This window comes from Falco cherrug, chromosome 2 (assembly GCF_023634085.1).
Source record: "Falco cherrug isolate bFalChe1 chromosome 2, bFalChe1.pri, whole genome shotgun sequence".
Lineage (NCBI taxonomy): Eukaryota > Metazoa > Chordata > Aves > Falconiformes > Falconidae > Falco > Falco cherrug.
Window position 1 is genome coordinate 70,734,365 of NC_073698.1, and position 16,316 is coordinate 70,750,680.

At 40.1% G+C, this 16,316-nt stretch overlaps 1 protein-coding gene across 14 annotated transcripts in view; it reads left to right on the forward strand.

The window, feature by feature from the left end:
- Window positions 1-16,316, forward strand: part of INPP4A (inositol polyphosphate-4-phosphatase type I A) — a 131,096-nt gene that overhangs the window by 23,038 nt on the left and 91,742 nt on the right. For 4 of the 14 annotated variants that reach the window (XM_055703342.1, XM_055703343.1, XM_055703339.1 and 1 more), the window contains exon 1: window positions 13,644-13,840. The exons of 2 other annotated variants lie outside the window; for them this stretch is intronic. The gene's annotated coding sequence lies outside the window, so the exon portion shown is untranslated. Of the gene's footprint in view, window positions 1-13,643; window positions 13,841-16,316 lie in introns of those variants that run through there. 8 more of the 14 variants (XM_055703347.1, XM_055703344.1, XM_055703346.1 and 5 more) reach the window with 5 other exon arrangements.

Genomic DNA, 16,316 nt, shown 5'->3' on the forward strand with positions numbered 1-16,316 from the left:
CCAATATGCCTTTAAAAACAAACAAAACCCCAGCTGTTATAAAAGTGTTGGGTTTATGGAATAATATCTGCATTGGATAGAAAGTGCTAGTTATATCTGCTCTTTGACATTTGCTGTTCTTGATCAGTCCCTTAATCTTACTAGTCCTTGAAAAGGCATCACATATTTCAGAAAGAATAAGCTGCAATTCACTCTGCCCCGTACACAGGCTAATACTACATTGTTACTACATTGAACTAAGCCTTACTTTCATTTGGTTGCTGAATTTTAAAAAAAGAGAACGTATTTCTGTGGTTAGGCCTTAGTCTAACATAGTGCAGGAGCAAGTCTTTATATGTCTGTTTTGGTTATCACGTGCATTTTCATGTGAAGAGCAAGCTGCGGTGTTAGGAGTTCTTCCTTTTCTCATGTCTCAAGATGCAAGCTTGTTTCAGACATCGTGGGCCAGTTGAAGGGATTCACAACAAACAAATAGAAGTCATGGTCTTTCAGTGGGCTAGCTGGTTCTTCTGGTTCTGTGGCTGAAATGCTGTGGCCGCAGGATTCCTGGGTCTCCTATCAGTTCATGAAGGATAGCTGGCAGCTACCTGTGGCAGCTACTCTGTGTCTGCTCTTCCATTTCCTCTCCCGTTCCTTTCAAAAGGAACAGAATGTTTGGTTGTGTTTTGTGGCAACATGGATTCTCCTTTCTACTACTTTCTACCTGGGCTAAGTATTTCCACAGTATTCAGTCCAAGCAACTGGAAGCTGGTTTGGTTGCAGCTGCTGTGCTCAAAACTCACTTTTCAAGGTAGGTGTAAACACTGATGAGGTTTTAAATAATCCTAAGGGGAAGGTCCTAAACTGAGTTCCAGCACTTGAACTTCTGTGTTTCGTGTCTTCAAACTTCCCTCTGCTAAATCATGAAAGAGCAGAGATTTGCAGCGATGGTTACTTAGTTTTAGAAGCCAGACCTGAGACTTTTGCCTAGTCTTACCATGTTAGCAATTGAGCAGAGTTTCTAGTTCCTGATAAGCTGTATAGCTCTGCAGCTGCTTTAAAACTTATGACCCTGCCCCAGCCTTGGACAACACAAAGACAGAGCATATATTTTGTCAGCGTAATGCTTCTCCTAGTAGTTTTGTTCTAAGGTGGTTTTCTGCCTTGATTTTCTTTGCAAACATACCTTTCCTTGGTTTGATCTTCACTCTCCCAGTGCAGCATCATGTGGCTGAATGTGGAACTGGGCAGTAAGATGGGTAGGTCTGTACCATCATCTTAATGTATTTGCTGAACTTAATCTAAAGAGATGCCAGTTTTGTAGTCTGTGTAGCTTCATGTTCTAAGTGACATTTCTTCAAGAAATGTAGTAAAGGATTTCTTGTAAATACAAGAGTTACTTCTTTGGCACAAATTTTACATTTCTTAAAAGGATGCCGGGAGAAAACCGTTCCTGTCTTTACATTTAAAAATTACACCTGCCTATAGGCGTAATTTTCAAACAGGTGATTAGCTGTGGATGATTTTGTGGCAGCTCTGTTTTAATCATTCGAGGGGTTACAAAGCAGATAAACTTGGCAAAATAGAGCAAAATTCCTAAAAAACTATTTGATTAATTTTGTGTTTTCACCTGCAGATAAAGGTAAGTGCTTAATTGTGGTGCACGTGTGCATGAGTGGGACATTGCCTTTAATTAGCTCCAGGCATACAAGTCTTACCCTTTAGCACCCATATGTCAATCTATATGATGCAAAAATAGATTCTGTTTTGTTTGTTGAAACTGGTGATACGATTTTTCAGGAGATTGACTACTCTTTGGATGTTTAACTGTGTAGTCTCTGTCTAAAATAAAACATACCAGTTTAATTACCTACCTAAAAAATGGTTTTGTCTTCTGGTTTTTTGTTTTTGCCTTTTTTTTTTTTTTTTTAGTTTTAGGGTTGTTAGTTCTCAGGCTTGAGAGATTGAGGGGAGGGTAAAAGGAGTAACAGTAATTTCCTGCATTGTTTTATTTTTGTGCTTGCAGATGATAGTAGAAGCACTCTGGGACTTGATAGCAGCTTAGAGATTAGAGACATCCTGCTCTGCACCAGCTGCTTTCGGTGTTCTCCCAAGTTCAATGCTAAGGATGCTACCCAGTGGCTCATGTCTTGCTGGGGTTAATTTTAGGCTGTTTTGAAAAACTAAGGCTGGTCGGCTTTGATACACAATTTGGGGTATGTTGAGTGTTCTGTGAGCAAAAGACAGTTTTTCATTCTGACCGGTGCTTTATTCTCCACAGTGCTGCATCTAAACCAGATCTGTCGTGTACTTTAGCTGTTACTGTCTTTAGTTTTTTAGAAACCAGGACGAGACTGGAATACCATAGTACTGTTTGTTATCTATGTACCTTTTCCACACCTTCCTTCACTGCTCTTTGTACTGAGAGAAAACTGATGAGTAGGAGATTTCTGAGGAAAAAGGAGGATAAGCAGCCCCTGAAATTTCCAAGATGCAACGAAGCAGTTATGTTCATTATCCCTTCCTCCTGTATTTGTTACCTGTCTCCTCAAGAAAACCCTGTACTTGGTAGCTCCTCCTTTGGAGTACAGAAAGAAGCATGTGCACTTGCAGAGGACAATAAAAGGCGACTACTTCAGGCAGCTGTGTTATAAATTTCAGGGTGTTGATAACAGAGTATCATAGGAGGTTTAAACTTTGCAGTACCATTTTTCCTTTTTCTGTGGTGCGTGGCTTCTGCGCTATTAGAGGCCAGACGCCACACAGTACATTTCCCAGCCTGCAGCCTGGGCAGTAAAATACCCTGTGGAGGCTCTGCACAGCAGTTCTTCTGGAGTTACTAATATTTTTCTTCTTGTTGGCTTTTCTGTCGGTGCCACATAATTCTGAAAAATGGTGCTAGAGCCAATCGGCAGTGCAGCACTTGGGGAAAGCGGTAGTGACTATGAAGGAGTATTTCTGTCATGAGTCAAAACCCCGGGAGTTTCAGGCATGGGTGGCCCAGAACAGCATCCAAGCTCAACACGTAATGTTTTTTGTGTAATTGATCTACAGCATGCTCAGGGATTGTGGAATATTTACATAGCTCTGTACTGCATCTTCAGTAGCCAGGCCTTTGAGTGTTGCTTAATGGGAGGCCAGGAGTTTCCGATCTGTGGTACGTGAAGTGGTGGAAACTTCCATGGTATTGCTTTCCCTTTATTCATTATTACTGCCTTCAGTGCATTAAAGAGGATAAGCAGACCTTAAATACTTCATGTTAAGCAGCACTTGCTTTGATGGAAGAATGTTTTGCGTGATGGTAAAAGGTTAGTCCACCGAACAAGGACGGGCTTGATCAAAGAAATGACTTTTGAAGCTTCTGGTGACAGAGTTGTATGGTTTAGTGTCTCATTTGGGTTTCTGCCCGTCAGACTTGAATTTGCAGGGAGTGATGGGTTCATACCAGAAAATTCCGTTGGTCAAGATGTGATTAGGACCTTTTTCCAGGCTGAAATCTGCGGAGGTCTGCATGGCTTTTCAGGCACCTGTGTCAGTGGAAGAGGCCTTACCACTGCAAACGAGTACAGCAAAGTGTTAACAGCCTTTCAACTTCAGCCTAAATTTGAAACGGAGCTGAAAAAAGTTTTTTCCCAGGGACTTGACAAACATTGTTTTTCTTGCCAAATAATACTTCCATAAAGCTTTCCTGATGATCTCTTCCCAAGTCCTTTTGTCTCCTCTCTCTCCCTTTACTGTCACAGCTTGGCCAGGCATTTCATTTCCTTGTGTTTGCTCCCGAGCAGCCTGTCAGTCAGGCAGCTCACTCTTGTAGCTTACAGACATGTGCCTGTGTCTCTGCCTGAATCTCTCCTCTCCTGAATCCACGTTCTCGGATCTTTCTCCACCATATGGTTAACTGTGCTGTTTGACCTGCCCTGCCATGCTTTCCTCCAAGATGACCCACTGTGCAGTTTTGCCATCACTTCTCCATTTCCTGCTCTCTAAACCAGTTTGCCCCATTGGCAAGCCACCACAGTGCCATTAATTCTCTCCTTTCAAGACCATATGCTAGGAACTGCTCTCAGGTTGGTATATTAACTGGAACTCATATCCTCTTGATCGTAACATCGATCTTTGCCTTGCTGAGAGTCTTGATTTCCCAGCTCTGACATTTCCTCTGTTTCTGTCTGTCATCTTCTAAAAACATCTCATACCTCACAGCCAAATTCTTCCCGTTTATGTTCTATTTTGAGCTCTGCTTTTACTGGATAGTCTCCCTATTTAACTTTAGCACTTAAGCCGCTGCTTATACAGCGCTTCTGTATATCTTTTGTGGATTTTTTTATTTGTTGGTAGGCCAGATTGGGGCATATTAGCACCAGCGACTTCATCCCCTCTGCAGTTTTAGAGGGAAGTGAGCACCTTCAGAGTGGAGATTCTTGACACCGAAGTTAGCAGCTTAGTTCTGGCTTACCTTAGATGCTCTGAATTGCATTCTGCCTGTCTTGTTTGTGAGAAAATAGAGAATTCAGTGCATTTTCTGACTCCTGGACATAGTTCTTAATGTAGTCTCTTCGGTAACCACATTGCATATAAGGGGTATGTGTGGATTGCAGTCATTTTCAGCTATTACAGAGATCAGAGGCATTACAGAATTTTAAGCCATGACTTTAATTTATGTTCTTAAATATTTCTTTATTCTCGGTAAGCAGGCTGCATCTGTAGGAGGAATCAATAGTTTTGTTTCTTTAATGCAGTTTTTGAAGTTCCCGCTTTTCCTTTCCATTTTTTTTCCCCTTTAATGGAAGGTTTTCAGTTAAAAATGTAACTCTGCAGACTATGTATTTCCTCTTTTTAGTACCTAAATTACAGGCTTTTAGCCTGTAGTGATATGGAACATTGGAGTAATAAAGCTGAAAAGGCTTCTCTTATAAACAAACAAACCAAAAGTTCATAGGTAAGATACCAAATATATGTTGCTTTGCTGTGTGGAAGGCTTTTTATGTGGGTTAAAAAGTGATTATTTCCTTCTCACTCTTACATAAGCTATAATTGCTACTGATTTCATACAAAGTTACTATTTGTAAAAAGGCTGAGGCAGGTCTTCATGATGTTTTTTGAACCTGCAATCAGTTATTCTTTGAGAGGAAGAACCAGGGGGGAAGAAGAAATGTGCACCATTTTTGTACAAAAAAAGGCTTGTACTGATTAGCTGCTATCTAAATTATAGTCTATAAAAGTAAACTTTAAGCTCATTTATATGAAGGTGACAAAACTTTTGAAATAGTGTTTGGCCAGTCTTTGTATGGTTTCAGGCTATTACATGAATTCCTAAAAAAGACAGTCTATTTGGAAACGCTGTCTAACAGGTGCTGCTTGCATCTTACCCTTTTTAGGCCCACTGTTAGAAGAACGACACCTGTACTTTTGCAACTGGTTTAATGTGAGGGTAGCTTTTACTTGTCTTCCTTTAATTTTAATGTGTTCCTTTCCTTTTCCATCTTAACTACAGTTGTTACACTGAATTTCAGCCTGTGTGTTTTAAGACTCCTTCCATAGTTACGGGTGTCGATCATGTCGTTTCCATACCCTGCTGTGCCTGGCTCAAGGGAACTACAGCTCTGGGCTGGTGTTGCCCCTACTTGTGATTTCCTTACTGAGCTGGTACTGTGCAGTAGCTGCCCGAGCTGGAGATAGTTCAGTGGTTCTCAAGCTAAATGGAAGGTTCTGAAGCCATAAATGACTGTCCTTTGTATTAGAGAGAATTTCTTACTCGGATTGTGTTGAAGAACTGACACTGATAAAGGCTCTGTCTTTCTCTGCCCAGCTTTGTGTCTCCATTCAATCTTGATATAAGCAGCAAAGATGAATTACATAGTATTCTATTTCAGAAGCCCTTCCATGGAGTGTTACTAGGATTGTTTTTTCCCAAGAGGAATTAACAGAAAATTAATGCTATTTTGGACTATAGCAATCAATAAAGTATTTTTATACTATCTGTCTTTATGGCTCTTGCAGACTTATGCTTGTGTTGGTGATTTTGTATTTATAGCCGGCCCTTTTCAGTATGTCATCTTTATCTCTAAAAGGATTTCATGAGTGTTTGAAATCCTCAACTTGCAAAAGCAGATGTATTTTGTAATGTACCTTTCTAGGAATGTGACTGTCATTTATTAGATAGTGCTTTAAACAGTTCTACATTGATTAGAATCAACCTCAGAGATTTGGAAGGGGAGATAAATGGATATCTTCCTTCCAAAACTAAGCATTATCCCCAAATTACATAATAATACCTTGAAGGAAAGCTTGTCCAATATTTAGTGCACTAATCAAAGCTTAAGATTCAGTTCCTAAGACTCTTTGGGTAATGTCAGGCAAGTAATTAATAAAATCATTACAAGCTAAGGTGGGCCCTAGAAACTTGTGCCTCTGAGCTTAGACTTTGCTTCATTCTTCCATTTGGAAAAAACCAACAAAACAGTAAAACACAACCACCCAATCCCACACTCCCAGAAAGACCCCAAACTGACGAGCTGGGGAGAGGGAAACCTTACTTTCCTTTGGTTTGGGTTAAAAACTGTGAGGTGACCTGGAGTGTAGGTTACGAGGATAATGTGACTGGTTGCTTCCCTGACGTCTGGGTGCATGCTTTTCTCTATCCTGGCTCTGTCTCAGGTGCAAAGCACATGCCAACAGACCTGCAATTTTCACCAAACTAATCTCCATGTCAAGGAAACCTTGGGTTGGTGGCCCAGGCAAAGCTGGGAAGGACAGCTGCAGCTCCCAGTGGTACAGGGCAGCAGGACCCGTGGTCTGTGACTGCTGCGAGCCTCATCAGGCAAGTGCAGGAGTAGCTACTGTGAGTTCCAGGCAGCTGAAGTACATCACAGACAGAATTAGAAGGTGGAAATAGGGGAGGGCTGGGTAATAGAAAATACATGTTCTACTGCCTTTATAATATAAAAGCCAGTAATCTTGCCAGTTTAGGCTGGTAGAACTGAACTATAAACAAAAGGTTGTATGTGGAGCTGCGCACATCACTTCTACATAGCTGGAATTGTTTGGTGACTTAGATGGATCTGTTCAACAACTGAATGAATGGATGCGGTACATTTGATGGGACACTGAGTGATGAAGGCTCTGCAGAATCAAAGGATATAGATACCAAAAAATAACTGTAAAGTAGCACTGTTAGCGATGTTTTCCATTTAATCATAATTCTTTAATACTAATCACGCTTCCTTAATACAGACACACAAATGTTATTAGAGAAGGTCGATGAGACACTAATAATGCATTAAATCTGGTAATCAAATGATGCAGTGTCTTCAGTAGTTATCTGCCTGGTCTAATTCCCTTCAAATTTAAGGAATCAAAGTCTTTTCCCAAAACACTGTACGATGCAAACACCTGTAATCTCTGGTCTCGCTTTAGTCCCCCAAACATCCCATGCAATGAGACCTTTTACCCTCCTAGGGAGTGAAAATAATCTAGAAATATATATAGCAATATGTCAGTGCATACTTTTGCATTATACATAAACAAATGAAACTCATTTAAAAAAAAACCCCAAAGCAACGACTTACAGCTCTGATATACCACCTGATTTTCCAATAGATACACGGAAAGACATCATAACAGATGGAAGTGCCAGCAAATGATGCACAGGGGTCTGTTAGGGGCAGTCTCTATTTTTATGTGCTTGAAGAAAAAGAAAATTGTTTTTTAATAAGGAGATTCTGGGCTGATTCTTACTTTTCTATTTGCCTTCTTTTATTATCTGTGTAGGTTAGCTTATTTGTTGTTGACTGTTCATAGGATAAGACATAAAACCTTTGACACTAAGATTTTTTTAAAACCACATTAAAAACACTGAGGTGCTACTTTTTGAGAGCTTTTTCCATGGCCTAATTTTAGGAAAAATCCCAGATGATCTAGAGTCAATGTCAAAATTTAGATTAATCATGAAAGAAACACTTCCATTATCAACAATTTTAATTAGTTTTTCCACCTTGGGCTCCCACTGGTATGAATTCTGATACACAATCCAACTTGTACAGTACCTTAACCTTTGAATGGTCCAATTGATAATTTGGTGACATTATATCTGGGGAATAATTTACAGCGTACCATGAATCCAGCCTTTGTTGGATTCACGTGTAGCGACTTAAAATTTGTGAGCTTGCAGATAACTCTTTCTGATTGGATATATTTATTTTATATATATATATACACATAAATTTTGAAAGAAGAAATAAAAAATTTTCAGAGGGAAGGAGAAATGGTTTAACCTTGGCTTTTCTTTTTGTTAGATCTTTTGCTAGTCAACACACATTTGGGGACCCTCTTAGCTTAGAAGTGAAGTGTTGTATTACACTATACTAACAACAGGACTTTTTTTTGCAGGGCAAAGGCAAAAAATGCCAAGAATAGGAATAAAAGAGTGAGGCCCTTGTGTCTAGGTAGGCAGTTCCTTTTCATGACCTTACCAATGAGGAACATATCAGAAGATGATTTCCCTGGTAAAAATAGGGGCTGGTTAACTTGCAAAGGAGTACAGAGGAGATGAAAGACAAGACAAAGTACTAGAAATCTGTTGTGCAAACACAGAAGTCTTGCGTTACAGCTGCTCTTTTTTCATTCAGATAAAATTATAAAATTTTATAAGAAATGTTGCAGAATGGTTATAAAAATTGTCTAGCTTTAATTCAGTTTTACTGGGTTTTGATTTAGTTTACCCCATGCAGCAGATGGTACAGAGAAAACAGTAGGTCTTTGCATCGACTTTCTCCAGTATTGACAATTGTTCTTTCTGAGGCATTTGAAGAACCTGCCAGTCATAGATCCCGAAGACCAGCATGAGATCTGCAAGTCCTGCATTGTGAAGAGGACAGGAAAAACTTCACTCAGAAAGTGTATAGAGTGTGTTGAATGAGCACAATGAGTGGATGCAGACAATTCCCACTAGAATATTGCTTTTTATTAGACAGTGCAAGGAACCATGATGTTTTAAGTCATGTGGTAACATGCTTGCCTCAAAATGAGTTTACACCTGGGTTTGGATGTCTCTTTTGTTAGAATTCACCAGTATTAAATTGAAATTATGGTATGAGTGCAGAAAATGGGGCATGCTGGTTTGAAACAGAGAGGAGTTGTGCATTGTATAGAAAAAGATTATTTGGAATCAGAAATTTTTGGCTGTGTTGATAGAACCAATTTTAATATTCTTGGAAGCCTGAAGAAACCAGGTGTTTTCTGACATGCTTTCTCTGTTGTCCAAGGTGATCTCTGTAGCATGTACGTAAGATTTGAGATTACAAATGCTTCTGCACTTGCACTGTGTAGTTTTTAGGAAAAATCAAAGCTCTGAATGTAAGGGGAGCAAGATTGGGCACATGGTAATTGCAAGCTGTGTATCATCTGATTATTAGGTTTAATGTATCATTAGGGTCTTGCTGACCTTTTCTGTCAATGCAAAACATGGACAGATGTTGGCATTAAAGAGAAAAGGAGAACAGAAATGGGTAGATACGAGCAGGGCAGCTGCCACAAGATCAGCTGACACTACACTGACATCAAGTGCAATCTGGAGAGTCCTTATCCCAGCAAGGCTTCACGTGCAGCAAATGTGTCAATGTCTGTATACGCAGGAGGCACAGCAGTGTCTGTAAACTAGTTTCTCATCTGGTCAGTACATCTTTGTTGCTATAAGATATATTTTTCTTGTCTTGTTTTGGCTGATTTCGCTGATCTTAGTGTCTCATAGCCTCTTGTTTCATTTGCCAAGAACAGACCATAAAGAGGAAACAGGCATTTAGGTCGCCTTGCCTATTTTCACTAGATGGGCAGAAGTACTTCCCTCTGAGGTGGGTGTGCAGTATGTTATAGGCAGCTTGTCATTTTGTAGTCTCTTTCCAGTGCAGGATATGTAGCTTTGAATTGTTATGACAGAAATAAGAAACACTTTTTTGGGGGGTTATAGTTACAATAGTAACTTGAGGAGGTGATCTGAGTGAAGAGATGTACTTGTGTGGTGTGGTGGAAATGGTTTCCCACACTCTCTTGTGGGCTGCTTTGCTATCTGCTTTTGTATAGATGGATGCAAGATGCTACGGAGGTATTGGTGGATGATGTAGTGATAGTAAAAAGTTCAACTGGTGTAGTGTGTCCTGTTACTTATCTTCAGAAACCTTGAGATAAATGTGGGGAATAAGTGCATCCTCTTCCCTCCTCCCATACTCAGTCACTAAAGTTTTGCTTCCACGTGTGGCTTCCTCTGTTCATTGCCTGTGCAGGGTAAAGGTTCTGGTGCTGACGCTTTTCCCAGCAGGAGTTTTAATTTTCCCGAGGAGCAAATAGTGCTTTTGTCAAAGCACGTCAAAATACCCATGAAAAGTAATTAGCTGAAAGAAGTGAACCTACTACTGAGATGCACCAAAAGGGGAGTCTGATGGTCTAGTGAACAAGGGATTGAAATCTAGTTTCTGCATTTGGCTTTGCTGTGGACATGGGAAACAAACTTGGTCAGGACAGTTAGCTGTGCTTTATGAGATGATGCAAAAAATACTTCTCAACTTTCTGCCTGTATGTCTTTTCATAATATGCACTTCTTCTGTAGCGGGTCTCTTCTACTGTGTGTGTGCGTAGTTCTCACCTCCATGCGTGTCTGCTGCTAGTGGTGGGGACCTTTTGGAAAGTACCGTAATGCCCGTAACAATGCTATAACAATGATAACGGGAGTGTAAGCCTGTTCAGAAAATGAGCTCTGCTTTTCGTCTTGAAAATGTGTGTCAGTACCCCTCAAAAACTAGCATCTCTAATCCGCCAACTTTTCACAGGGCTCAGAAGAACAAGGCTACAAAACACTTGCCCTGTCCTTGAAGAAAATGAATGTTTTGGTTTTTTTTTTTTTTGCCCCCCCCCCCCCCCCCCCCCCCCGCCCCCAGGACAGTATAGCTAAAAAGGAAGAAGACTCCAGAACGGGAGTAGAGGTTGGCGTTCTCAGTAAGGACAACCTGACTGTAGACTGAGCTTTCATGAGAAAGCAGGTTAATATGGAATCTGACAACCTAGAAGAGGCTGTGGGAAACTATTTCCACCAGCATTGGCATAATGATGATGTTTAAAAATTAAAAAAAATCCCAAACAAACAAACAAAAATGATGATGAGGAACAGCATTCTTTAGCCTAGAATGTTCTGAGGTACCATGTTGAATAGGTACTACAGAAAAGCCTTTGCTTGCTTTTTTCCTGAAGGAGAAAAAGGGAAAACTGTTATCTCTAGTCCTTAAAGAATGTATAATAATTTACACTGCCTTTTAATGCATAATCTCTTGCAGCAGTGTTTAGTTTAGCAGGCCGTACTAAATTCCTGTTCAAGATTTCAGGTTTTACCTCTGCTGGAGTAAGAAGCTTCAGGTTTTCCCACTTTTAGACACACAATCCACACCCTTTCTATTGCAGAAGGTCCAGCTAAGAAGACTGATAAATTAGGCAACACAGAACAGCTGCTTACAGCTAGATCACTTTTGATTTGTAGATTAGGTCTTTTGCAGCTGAAGCAAGTATGTGCATTTTACACAGTGCATGCTTGCTTGTGTTGTTTTATCTTGGAGGCCTTTGACAGCTTTTTTTTTTTTTGAGTCCTTTCTGATCCAGATCTATGCTTTTAGGTGGACAGCAGCACAAAATTGAATGTAGATACACAGTTGCGTGCTGTACATTTAAAACCAGACAAACAAAAAAGGCCGCCACCACCCCTACCCCCAAAAAACCCCAAACCCCCAGACATTTAAGTACCTTCAAGTTTTGTCTTCAGTTTTGTCTTCCTCTCTGTCTGCGTCATAGATGCCATTTGGACCATGGCCTTGCTGTTACTTTTCCTGTTTAAAATCTCAGGGGTCTTGATTTGTATTTTGTTGCTGCTAGTGTTCTTTATTTTTTTCCCCATGCATGCCATGGATTTTAGCTTTCTTTTGCCTATTCAACCATTTAAGACATGAAAATAAAGCCTTGAAAGCTTGACAGAAGCAAAGATTCACTGTCATTAGTAAATTGGGGGAAAGGATGGGTTTCAACAGAAGATTTTCTAAGGGATAGGTAGAATACTAGTGGTTTTAGGGGAAAGAGTTTAGTTCAGTGTAACTTCATAAGACACCAGCTATTTTTTATCCCCCTTGTTTATGTTATCTCCATGACCATGCTTCAAGGATACTTTTGCTCAGCTTGATTCTTTCTGATCTCTTGATCCCTGCCAAAACAGTGTTCTTGGCTGCTTTCAGATACATGGAGAGAGTAAACATTCACCATCAATAGTATGAAGTTCGTTTAGCAGCTTTAATAACAACCAGATACAGTACTGAACAGTGCTGTGCGCATACTTGGATTGGATGGGTGGGCGTACCTTTCCTTTGATAGGGCTTTGCAAAAAAAGGAGTTCTAAGACAAAAAACACAGAACCATCAAAGTCATGCTTTGATACTAGCTTTTCCATGAGAAACAAATCTGTTTATCTGGGCAATAGCCAGCTGGACATTTGCTAAGTATGAGGAAAGATGTTCTGCTGGAAATGCTTTGAAATAAACTAAGTGCCTTTTCCCCAAACTATCTGGGATGTTTATATGAATGGCTGTGAAACAGGTCTACACATTTTAATGGCATTGTTCCTTGGGCCAGCAGCTTCTTTTTACAATACTCTCTTGATTCATCCCACCACCATTTGTTTCCATGTGGCTGACCTGCTGGCTCAGTAGTAGAAGGCTTCATCTGCCTCTTTTGAAGGCTGGATTTGCTCAACACTGCAACTGCAACTGTTTAGTATAAAGTGCCTTTCAGAAATAAAAGCGTAATCAGTACAGCATTGCGTATCAACACTGTCTAGCATTAAGCGCCCAACTTGGGCTGCATGATGCCTGTTCTCAGTTGTATGTGGTGGGGAGTCTGGCAGGCCAGGGAAATAAATAGCTGATCAAATTGCTGCTTTGACTGTGGTGATCAGTGCCTAGTGAGATGGATAGCTGTGGGGGAGGCTGCCAGAACTCAACCCTAAACCCAGATGTGCTACTCCTGTCAATAATGCAGCTATGCTCTTTTCCTGGATGCACTTCTCCCTGCTAAATTGGTGTCAGGCACATAGGATTTCTGCTCACCTGCATCCCATAGTCCTTCCTACAATTCTTTTATCTCACTGTATTTGAGACTAAATTTGTCCTCCCCAGACTACTTAATGAAGTCAGAGGCACTTTGCTATAAACTTGTCATGAATAAATGGATATTGCCCTAACTCAATGCTATTGTTTTAGAACGTTTTTGGGGGAAATTTGAGTTCTTCCCCTAGTCTTGGTGAGAGATGTGAGCCCACGGATATCTTGTAGTAGCACACCACCTGGCAATCCACAGGATGGACATGGCTTGCAGGGCAAGCTTTTTGCATTTAAGGTAGATATATTTACAGTGAAGAAAGAAACAGAATTGCCATCCCAGAAGAAAAACTCAAACACGATTACATAGAGGATGAAATCAAACCTGCTGCTGGAGGAAAGAGCTGGAGGCACACACAGACACACGGGTGGCAAGTGTGTGCCTGCCTGCGTGACAGAAAGCAGGAGCGAGCCAGCAAGAGGAAGCCCTGAAACTTAAACTCCTCCTGCAGCTCTGCATCTGCTCTGAGTCACTGTATGAGTCACACTGACAGTGTTCACGTTAGCTAGCGTTCAGATGGAGCAGCTCTGGCAACAGAAGAAGCAGGTTATATTATTGATTACCTGCTGCAGCAGACAGTTGCGCCAAGATTTTTTTTTAGGAGCGCAGATGAAACAGAGGAGGCTCTACTGAGCACCGTTATTATTATTCTTACTGTTTTCTTAAGGTAAGAATGCCTGTTATTTACTAGAGAAAGATACGAATGGGAATTTAGAGCTTGTGGAGGCTGAGTCTCTTTCTACTGCTGCTTATTCTCAGAGGATGCTGATCCTTGGAGCTGCGTTACTGCAAAGCTTTGTCTCGACTGTTTGCCGTACCATATGGAGAATCATATGGTTAATGGGCAGTGCAGGTCGTAGGAAACAAAATAACTATATTCTCATTCATTGATGTTATGTAAGGCATGGCAGCCATGTTAAGGACAGAACACCTCTTTTGGAGAAACAATGCTGTTAGATGGTAGGGGAAGGAAAACAATTAGTTTTTAAGCAGCTCGCTGTTCTTTGGAGAGCGCTGCAGTTCTCTGGTTCTTGCTTAGAACTAAATTTACTGACTTCTGAATTTCTGTGTTAATAGAATAAAAAGCAGTGGCATTAGAAACAGCAAAATAATTGTTTACCTTCAGAATCGCAGTGTTGTTTTGCCCTTGGCATTCAGGCTGCAACTGTGCACGCTCTGTGATATGTGCAGTGCCTGGATGTAAACAGTTTCTTCAAATACTTTAAATGATACTTCCAGATACTGGGTGGCTTTCATTTTGTGCCCCTAAAAGCATACCTATATAAAAAAAAATATATGTCCTGTTCTGACAATTGATTATATGCAAAAACTGGGACATATTGTAGTGTTGACATATGCAGAGTGGGTAGTTTTTTGTAGTGGCTTTACTGCTATTTTATCCACTCTGGTGCGGTAATTCTAATGTAGTCTAGAGTGGTATCCCTTATTATCCTCATGTAGAATCCACTGAGTCTTGAGCCTTTGCTGTACTCCCCACAGGAGGTTTTCTAAGTTAGGGATTCTGTTTTTGAACCACAGTAATGAATGTATGTTAATTTCTTTTCTTTTTTTCTTTTCTTTCCTTGCCTTTTCTTTTTTTATGTTTTTCTTCCCACCCCTTTATTTTAGATTTGCATGGCAGTGTCCAAAAGTGCATCTTACAGTGAGGTTGGCAGCTGCTTTTAGTAACAAGGGAGCCTGGTCGCTTCTGTGTATTATTTTCAGAGTGAGAGAATGAGGATGTTTTCAAAACCTGATCATTTACTGCTTACTTTCAGCTACTTGAGACAATCACTCATTTCCTTGTAGAATTTACATGAAAGTGACCACTATCTTCTCCTCTCATAGGAATATGGTGCTGTAGTAAGGTCATTCAAAAATTACAGCATAGTTCAGGTCCTTCTTCTATTTCCTAATTCATAGTATTCTCTGATGCACAGTGTTTTCGTTTCTATGTATTAACTAGATTTGGTATTATTTCCTCTTTTGAAAAAGATTAGATTTCTTAATAAAATGTAAAGTAAAGTTGGTTAGTGCATTTATAGTACCTTTACGCTTCTTGTGGTATTGAACTTAGAAAACTATAGTGTGAGAGCACCTTTTAAAACAATGCCACTCATAAATGCCCATCTCCTGGACCAAAATTTTGGTGACTAATTTTAATGATTTATATTTCTGGTATAAAATATTTCTAATGTTACAGCATTATAAATGCAAGCTAGTTTAAACAGTGTTAGGAGTGTTTTTAGGACTGCTCGCTAACAAAATTCTGGCACATGGCAGTCTTTTTCATTCCCCTCTTGAATCCAAACAAGTCCAAATAAAGCAGTCTCTGTAATCTTAATTTTTCCACTGATTTGTATCTGCATTATTGTTTTCTAAGACTGTGTGTCAGAATTGTGTTTGCCTTCATGTTTGCCTTTGAGTATGTATGCATTTTGAGTATGAATTCTGTTATTATGACAAACCAGAACAAATTATTATAATAAAACTCAATTATCTTCAATTGAGTTTACATAATTTCTTTACTAATGCATTGTGGGCGCAGTTAAATAATTAACAGTTAACATTTTGAAAAGAAATTTCAAGAATGTGCTTAACATCTAAAAAACAGGATGACAGCCTCTGAGTCAACACAACCCTGGAGACAGCCTCTCCTTACTACTTGCCCATAAACTCCCTGTGCAAGTGCTGACCACCAGTGAGAACTCCCTCTCCCCTCCCTCTTCATCTTGTTTTTGTGCTGCCTGTTATGTCCCGCTGTCTGCCCTTGGATATCACTAAGTGAAAAAGAGCGTCAGCTGGAAAAAGAACAAAAAGCTCAGCCTCGCAAGATAACTAGGCAGTTTGTTATATGTGAGTTGGAAAGCTTCTGGGAAGAACTAAAGCAGTTTTAGTGGTGGTGTGATGCTATCTTCATAATTACGTGCCATCTTTTGGATATACTAACAAGTCACAACTAAAACGTACATATCCAAGGTAGCAGAGATTTGTGCAGGGAAGTGATCATAACTTTAAGTGCAAAGGAAGTGGCAGCATTTGATCCTTCTATGCAGGGATTTTGTAGTAGGTGTAATAGGGCTTGTCAAAGTCTCTCCTGCAGGCACCCTGAAAGTTAGTTTTTATTTCTTGAAGTTGGCTGTGTATCAGGCCAT